The sequence below is a fragment of the Arachis ipaensis genome, chromosome B10 (genome assembly GCF_059453495.1).
Source record: "Arachis ipaensis isolate K30076 ecotype BB chromosome B10, ASM5945349v1, whole genome shotgun sequence".
Lineage (NCBI taxonomy): Eukaryota > Viridiplantae > Streptophyta > Magnoliopsida > Fabales > Fabaceae > Arachis > Arachis ipaensis.
Window position 1 is genome coordinate 108710084 of NC_142435.1, and position 8155 is coordinate 108718238.

Sequence of the window (8155 nt, forward strand, 5' to 3'; positions counted from 1 at the left end):
TTCCAGAAAATCTACTTCAAGTGCAGGGAGGTCAGAATCCAACAGCATCTGCAGTCCTTTTTCAGCCTCTGAATCAGATTTTTGCTCAGGTCCCTCAATTTCAGCCAGAAAATACCTGAAATCACAGAAAAACACACAAACTCATAGTAAAGTTCAGAAATGTGATTTTTAAATAAAAACTAATAAAAATATAATAAAAACTAATTAAAATATACTAAAAACATACTAAAAATAATGCCAAAAAGCGTATAAATTATCCGCTCATCACAACACCAAACTTAAATTGTTGCTTGTTCCCAAGCAACTGAAAATCAAATAGGATAAAAAGAAGAGAATATACAATGAATTCCAAAAACATCTATGAAGATCAGTATTGTTGAGTTAAGAAATTAACTAAATTAATTAGTGATGACAAACATTATTTTTGGGCAAAATAAATAATTAGTGTTGATTAATTATATTTACTTATTACTAATTGTTTATTGTTGCAGGCCAAATTTCAAGAGCCCAAATGGAATAAAAAAGCAATCAACAAAGATGTTGGGCTGAAAACAAAATTAAGGGCCCAAAGAAAAGAAAAGAAAGGAGCCAAAGAATCAAATCGAGCCAAGCATATCCATACTCGATCCAAGCCCGATCTGGTTTCAGAAAAGCAAATCCCTCTCTTTTGCTTAACCAAAAGCAACGTTCATCTCTCTTTTGTCCTAGTCAAATCAGTGTTTCAGAAAAGTAAGAAAGAGAAAGAGAGAGAACTTCTTCACCAAGCTAGTCACCAAAGAAGCAAGAGAGAGAAGGATTAAACTTGAAACTCAGAAATCAAATCAGAAAATCCAAAATCAAATCAAGCTTAGGTTATAGGTAAATCACTTCCTCTTTCATGCAACTCGGTTTCATCTCTTCTTCCCAACTCTCTGCTCTATCCGAAATGGGATACAATGGAAAGAGGATTTCTGTTCTTCTCTATTGTGTATCTACGGTCTTAAACAAGACTTGGGGACCAAGTTGGTTTTCAAGGGCTCAGATCAAGTTGACCATTGAAAGATTTCTATGATTGCTGTTTTATGGCTTTCGGTCAAGATGAAGAAGTCAAAAGCAAAGTTTCTACTCTAAGGTGTAATGAGAAAAAGTGATTCTGTGGGTTGGTGAAGCTCAAGGCTCAAGGTGTTGACCTTAGAAGAAGAATCCAGAAACATGCAAGGAGATAAGAAGAGGTTTGATGTTCATTCAGAAACCAAGGAGAGAAAACCATAGTGTGAGAACAGTGTTCTGTAAAAGAAGTTCCTCTACTTAGATAATGCTTTCTTTCAAAGAAGCATTCGGCCAATACTGAAGAACTCAAGCTGAGGTTTGCGAATCTGGTTTTGCACATAGCAAAGAGGCTGCTGATGAAGTCAATCTTCTTCATGTTTTACTGATTGTAATGTACTTTTCTAAGTTTATCTTTCTGTAATTTCTTGAGAGAAAAGGCATTGTGAGAAAGCTTAAGAAAAAGCCATGAGTGGAAAAAGGCTGAGAGATACACTTGAGAGAAAAGCCTAGAGTTATTCTCTGATTTCTTTAGGTTGATTAAGTGTCTTGTATCTTGTACCTGTAAGGTATCCCTTTCTTAGTTGGGTTAGCACTAAGAGGAATAGTTAGGTATTAGCATAGCCAATATCAAGTTAGGTTAGAACTTGAGTGTGAAAGGATTGGGCTAATCCTGTAAAATTGGTGTATGTAATACTGTTAACTATAGCGAAATTCTTCCATAGTTGTGGAGGAGACTAGATGTAGGTTGCATAGCACAAGGCAATCAAACCAGGATACATGCTGGTGTTAGCTTTTCCTTTCTTTGCTGAATTCTGTTTTCTGATATTCATGAGACAAAAATAAATTGTCTCATAAATTTCCGCTGCTGAGTTCAAACAGAACCTAAATTGAAATTTTATTTTAAAAGGGTAATAACAGCAACTAAAAGGAAGGCATAGATTCAACCCCCCTTCTCTAAGCCTACCACAACCTTCAAGTATTAATTAGATGAGCGGGGCTTTTAGCTTTTTGCTTCTGAACAGTTTTGGCATCTCACTTTATCCTTTGAAGTTCAGAATGATTGGCATCTATAGGAACTCAGAATTCAGATAGTGTTATTGATTCTCCTAGTTAAGTATGTTGATTCTTGAACACAACTACTTTATGAGTCTTGACCGTGACCCTAAGCACTTTGTTTTCTAGTATTACCACCAGATACATAAATGCCACAGACACATAACTGGGTGAACCTTTTCAGATTGTGACTCAGCTTTGCTAGAGTCCCCAATTAGAGGTGTCCAGAGCTCTTAAGCACACTCTTTTTTTGCTTTGGACCACGATTTTAACCGCTCAGTCTCAAGTTTTCACTTGACACCTTCACGCCACAAGCACATGGTTAGGGACAGCTTGGTTTAGCCACTTAGGCTAGGATTTTATTCCTGTGGGCCCTCCTATCCACTGATGCTCAAAGCCTTGGATCCTTTTTATCACCCTTGCCTTTTGGTTTAAAGGGGTATTGGCTTTTTCTGCTTGCTTTTCTTTTTCTTTCTCTTTCTTTTATTATATTTTTTTCGCTTCTTTTTTTCTTCTTCTTTTTTTTTCTGCAAGCTTTTCACTGCTTTTTCTTGCTTCAAGAATCAATTTTATAATTTTTTAGATTATCAAATAAAATTTCTCCTTTTCCATCATTCTTTCAAGAGCCAACAATTTTAACATTCATAAATAATCAAATTCAAAAATATGCACTGTTCAAGCATTCATTCAGAAAACAAGAGTATTGCCACCACATCAAAATAATTAAACTGTTTTAAAATCCAAAATTCATGTACTTCTTTTTCTTTTTCAATTAAAACACTCTTTATTTAAGAAAGGTGATGGATTCATAGGACATTCATAACTTTAAGGCATAGACACTAAGACACTAATGATCATGTAATAAAGACACAAACATAGATAAACATAAGCATAAAAATTCAAAAAATAGAAAATAAAGAACAAGGAAATTAAAGAACGGGTCCACCTTAGTGATGGCGGCTTGTTCTTCCTCTTGAAGATCTTATGAAGTGCTTGAGCTCCTCAATGTCTCTTCCTTGCCTTTGTTGCTCTTCTCTCATGGTTCTTTGGTCTTCTCTAATATCATGGAAGAGGATGGAATGCTCTTGGTGCTCCATCCATAGTTGTCCCATATTAGAACTTAATTCTCCCAAGGAGGTGTTGATTTGCTCCCAATAGTTTTGTGGAGGAAATTGCATCCCTTGAGGCATCTCAGGGATTTCATGATGAGGAAATTCCTCATGCTCTTGGTGAGGTTCTCTTATTTGCTCCGTCCTTTTCTTAGTGATGGGCTTGTCCTCATCAATGAGAATGTCTCCCTCTATGTCAATTCCAACCGAATTGCAGAGGTGACAAATGAGATGAGGGAAGGCTAACCTTGCCAAAGTAGAGGATTTGTCCGCCACCTTGTAGAGTTCTTGGGATATAACCTCATGAACTTCTACTTCCTCTCTCATGATGCTATGAATCATGATAGCCCGGTCTATAGTAATTTCAGACCGGTTGCTAGTGGGAATGATCGAGCGTTGGATGAACTCCAACCATCCCCTAGCCACGGGCTTGAGGTCGTGCCTTCTTAGTTGAACCGGCTTCCCTCTTGAATCTCTCTTCCATTGGGCGCCCTCTTCACAGATGTCCATGAGGACTTGGTCCAACATTTGATCAAAGTTGACCCTTCTAGTGTATGGGTGTGCATCTCCTTGCATCATGGGCAAGTTGAATGCCAACCTTACATTTTCCGGACTAAAATCTAAGTATTTCCCCCGAACCATTGTAAGCCAATTCTTAGGGTCCGGGTTCACACTTTGATCATGGTTCTTGGTGATCCATGCATTGGCATAGAACTCTTGAACCATTAAGATTCTGACTTGTTGAATGGGGTTGGTGAGAATTTCCCAACCTCTTCTTCGAATCTCATGTCGGATCTCCGGATATTCACCCTTTTTGAGCTTGAAAGGGACTTCGAGGATCACTTTCTTCTTGGCCACAACTTCATAGAAGTGGTCTTGATGCACCCTTGAGAGGAATCTCTCCATCTCCCATGACTCGGAGGTGGAAGCTTTTGCCTTCCCTTTCCTCTTTCTAGAGGTTTTTCCGGCCTTTGGTGCCATAAATGGTTATGGAAAAACAAAAAGCTTTAGCTTTTACCATACCAAACTTAGAAGGTTTGCTTATCCTCGAGCAAAAGAAAAAAGAAGAGAGTAGAAGAAGAAGAAATAAAAGAGATGGAGGGGGCTTTGTGTTTCGGCCAAGGGGGAGAAGTAGTGTTTAGGTTGTGTGAAAATGAAGGAGTGAAGATGGGTTTATATAGGAGTGGAGAGGGGGGTATGGTTTGGCCATGTATGGGTGGGTTTGGGAGGGAAAGTGGTTTGAATTTGAATGGTGAGGTAGGTGGGGTTTTATGATGGATGGATGTGGATTGGTGAAGAGATTATGGAGAAGAGGGTAGGATTTGATAGGTGAGGGGTTTTTGGGGAAGAGGTATTGAGGTGATTGGTGAATGGGTGAAGAAGAGAGAGAGAGATGAGGTAGGTGGGGATCCTGTGGGTCCACAGATCCTGAGGTGTCAAGGATATCTCATCCCTGCACCAAGTGGCGTGCAAAAATGCCCCTTTCTGCCAATCCTGGCGTTAAACGCCAGGCTGCTGCCCATTTCTGGCATTTAACGCCAGCTTCTTGCCCTTTTCTGGCGTTAAACACCCAGAATGGTGCCAGACTGGGCGTTTAACGCCCATTCTGCTACCCTTACTGGCGTTTAAACGCCAGGAAGTTTCTCCTCCAGGGTGTTCTATTTTTAATACTGTTTTTCCTTCTGTTTTTGCTTTTTCAATTGTTTTAGTGACTTCACATGATCATTAACCTACAGAAAACATAAAATAACAAAAGAAAATAGAAATTTAACATAGATAGTTAAAGATTGGGTTGCCTCCCAACAAGCGCTTCTTTAATGTCAATAGCTTGACAGTGGGCTCTCATGGAGCCTCACAGATGTTCAGAGCAATGCTGGAACCTCCCAACACCAAACTTAAAGTTTGAATGTGGGGGTTCAACACCAAACTTAAAGTTTAATTGTGGCTTCCCAACACGAAACTTAGAGTTTGACTGTGGGGGCTCTGTTTGTCTCTGTATTGAGAGAAGCTCTTCATGCTTCCTCTCCATGGTTACAGAGGGATATCCTTGAGTTTTAAACACAAGGGAGTCTTCATTGACTTGAATGATCAATTCTCCTCTGTCAACATCAATCATAACTTTTGCTGTGGCTAGGAAGGGTCTGCCAAGGATGATGGATCCATCCACATACTTTCCAGTCTCTAGGATTATGAAGTCAGCAGGGATGTAGTGGCCTTCAACCTTTACCAAGACATCCTCTACAAGTTCATAAGCCTGTTTCTTTGAATTATTTGCCATCTCTAGTGAGATTCTAGCAGCTTGTACCTCAATGATCCCTAGCTTCTCCATTACAGAGAGAGGCATAAGGTTTATACTTGACCCCAGGTCACACAGAGCCTTCTCAAAGGTCATGGTGCCTATGGTACAAGGGATTGAGAATTTTTCAGGGTCTTGTCTCTTCAGAGGTAATTTCTGCCTAGTCAAGTCATCCAGTTCTTTGATGAGCAATGGAGGTTCATCCTCCCAACTCTCATTACCAAACAATCTGGCATTTAGCTTCATGATTGCTCCAAGGTACTTAGCAACTTGCTCTTCAGTAACATCTTCATCCTCTTCAGAGGAAGAATACTCATCAGAGCTCATAAATGGTAGAAGTAAACTTAATGGAATCTCTATGGTCTCTGTGTGAGCATCAGATTCCCATGGTTCCTTATCAGGGAACTCCATGGAGGCCAGTGGACGTCCATTGAGGTCTTCCTCAGTAGAAATCACTGCCTCTTCCTCCTCTCTAGGTTCGGCCATGTGGGTTATAGTTATGGCCTTGCACTCTCTTTTTGGATTCTCTTCTGTATTGCTTGGGAGAGTACTAGGAGGGAGTTCAGAAATTTTCTTACTCAACTGACCCACTTGTGCCTCCAAATTTCTAATGGAGGACCTTGTTTCAGTCATGAAACTTTGAGTGGTTTTGATTAGATCAGAGACAATGGTTGCTAAGTCAGAGTGGCTTTGCTTAGAATTATCTGTCTGTTGCTGAGAAGATGATGGAAAAGGCTTGCTATTGCTAAACTTGTTTCTCCCGCCATTATTGTTGTTGAAACCTTGTTGAGGTCTCTGTTGATCCTTCCATGAGAGATTTGGATGATTTCTCCATGAAGGATTATAGGTGTTTCCATAGGGTTCTCCCATGTAATTCACCTCCTCCATTGCTGGGTTCTCAGGATCACAAGCTTCTTCTTCAGAGGAAGCTTCCTTAGTACTGCCTGTTGCTGCTTGCATTCCAGACAGACTCTGAGAAATCATATTGACTTGTTGGGTCAATATTTTATTTTGAGCCAATATGGCATTCAGAGTATCAATCTCAAGAACTCATTTCTTATGAGTTGTCCCATTATTCACAGGATTCCTTTCAGAAGCGTACATGAATTGGTTATTTGCAACCATTTCACTGAGTTCCTGAGCTTCTGCAGGCGTCTTCTTCAGATGAAGAGATCCTCCAGCAGAGCTATCCAATGACATCTTGGATAGTTCAGACAGACCATCATAGAATATACCTATGATACTCCATTCTGAAAGCATGTCAGAAGGACACCTTCTGATCAATTGCTTGTATCTTTCCCAAGCTTCATAGAGGGATTCACCTTCCTTCTGTCTGAAGGTTTGGACTTCCACTCTAAGCTTACTCAAATTTTGAGGTGGAAAGAACTTTGCCAAGAAGGCATTGACTAGCTTTTCCCAAGAGTTCAGGCTTTCTTTAGGTTGTGAGTCCAACCATGTCCTAGCTCTGTTTCTTACAGCAAAAGGGAAGAGCATAAGTCTGTAGACTTCAGGGTCAACCCCATTGGTCTTGACAGTGTCACAGATTTGCAAGAATTCAGCTAAGAACTGATGAGGATCTTCCAATGGAAGTCCATGAAACTTGCAATTCTGTTGCATTAGAGAAACTAATTGAGGCTTAAGCTCAAAGTTGTTTGCTCCAATGGCAGGGATTGAGATGCTTCTCCCATAGAAGTCGGGAGTAGGTGCAATAAAGTCACCAAGCACCTTCCTTGCATTGTTGGCATTGTTGTTTTCAGCTGCCATTGTTTCTTCTTCTTTGAAAAGCTCTGTTAGGCCCTCTAGAGAGAATTGTGCTTTAGCTTCTCTTAGCTTTCTCTTCAAGGTCCTTTCAGGTTCAGGATCAGCTTGAACAAGTATGCCTTTATCTTTGCTCCTGCTCATATGAAAGAGAAGAGAACAAGAAAGTAGGGAATCTTCTATGTCACAGTATAGAGATTCCTTGAGGTGTCAGAGGAAAAGAAGAATAGAAGGAGGAGGTAGATAGAAGAGAATTCAAACTTATCAAGAGGGATAGAGTTCGAATTGTACCTTGAGGAGGAGTGTTAGTCCCTTAAATAGAAGGATGTGAGAAGAGGGGAAGAATTTTCGAAAATAAATTAAAAAGATTTTGAAATAATAAAAAGAAATTTGAAAATTTGATTGAGATTTTTGAAAATTAAGATTGGGAAAGAAATTAAGTGATTTTTGAAAAAGATTTTGAAATTAGAAATCAAAAAGATATGATTGAGAGTTAATTTTGAAAAAGATGTGATTGAAAAGATATGATTGAGAAGATATGATTGAAAATCAATTTTTTTTAAAAAAGAAAGTTTTAAAATTAAAGTTGATTACTTGACTAACAAGAAATTAAAAAATATGATTCTTAAAATTTAAAATTTGATCCTTTCTTAATAGGCAAGTAACAACTTGAAAATTTTGAAGTAAATCATTAATAGTAGCAAGGATTTTCGAAAATAATAAAAAAAATGGAAAGAAATTGATTTTGAAGAGATATGATTGAAAAGATATGATTTGAAAAAGATTTGATTTTGAAAAATTATGAAAATTTGAAAAAGATTTGAATTAAAAACAAAATCTTCCCTCTAGTGTCCTTCTGGCATTAAACGCCCAGAATGGTATTCATTCTGGCGTTTAACGCCCAAAATGC

The 8155-nt window shown here is 38.7% G+C and overlaps 1 non-coding gene across 1 annotated transcript; it reads left to right on the forward strand.

The window, feature by feature from the left end:
* Window positions 1-6741: 6741 nt before the first annotated feature.
* On the forward strand, window positions 6742-6849 carry LOC148581256 (small nucleolar RNA R71). Its single transcript, XR_015896579.1, has one exon. It is a non-coding gene; the product is annotated as a small nucleolar RNA R71 (small nucleolar RNA).
* The last annotated feature ends 1306 nt before the right edge of the window (window positions 6850-8155 follow it).